Source organism: Camelina sativa, unplaced genomic scaffold (genome assembly GCF_000633955.1).
Source record: "Camelina sativa cultivar DH55 unplaced genomic scaffold, Cs unpScaffold05966, whole genome shotgun sequence".
Taxonomy (NCBI): Eukaryota; Viridiplantae; Streptophyta; class Magnoliopsida; order Brassicales; family Brassicaceae; genus Camelina; species Camelina sativa.
Window position 1 is genome coordinate 1 of NW_010927048.1, and position 530 is coordinate 530.

At 38.1% G+C, this 530-nt stretch overlaps 1 long non-coding RNA gene across 1 annotated transcript; it reads right to left on the reverse strand.

The window, feature by feature from the left end:
- Positions 1–524, reverse strand: LOC104774831. The gene is made up of 3 exons (XR_765533.1): positions 420–524; positions 148–316; positions 1–31 (listed from the first exon to the last, which is right to left on the reverse strand). It is a non-coding gene; the product is annotated as an uncharacterized LOC104774831 (long non-coding RNA).
- Positions 525–530: the final 6 nt, after the last annotated feature.

Here is a 530-nt window from a genome sequence, read left to right on the forward strand (position 1 = left end):
CGACCTTTCCAGGATAAACTTTTGCCAAACACTAGAAAAGAAATAAAAACTCCAAAACTGAGAGTTTGCTCGATCTCATTAAACCCTCCCACCAAATTCAATATAACTTCAGAAAAAAACTTAGCTCCAGTCAGATAGAACTCTAACCCGAATTGGTCTGAGAGTAGCATTCATGATCAGAGTTGGAACCATCATAATCATCAGAGACATCAGTGTATCCATTTTCTTCCAAGATCGCAAGAACTTCAGCAGTTGCCTGTTCAGCCTTTTTTCTCTGTAAAGATACAATCTTTAGCTGTTCCTCTAGCTCTGCTACCTAAAAAAAGATCAAGACAAGACATAAGCTCAAACAAAAAAGAACTTCACAGGCAAAACACAAATAAGCATCAATATGATGTAAAAGAAAAAGGAACACAAACTTTATCAGCGAGTCCATCAAGCTTAGCTCTAGCACTCTTGGAAACAGCTCTTTCAGCAAGTAAACGAGCACGAAGAAATTCAATAGTCACTAAAGTAGGATCTCGTGCGTC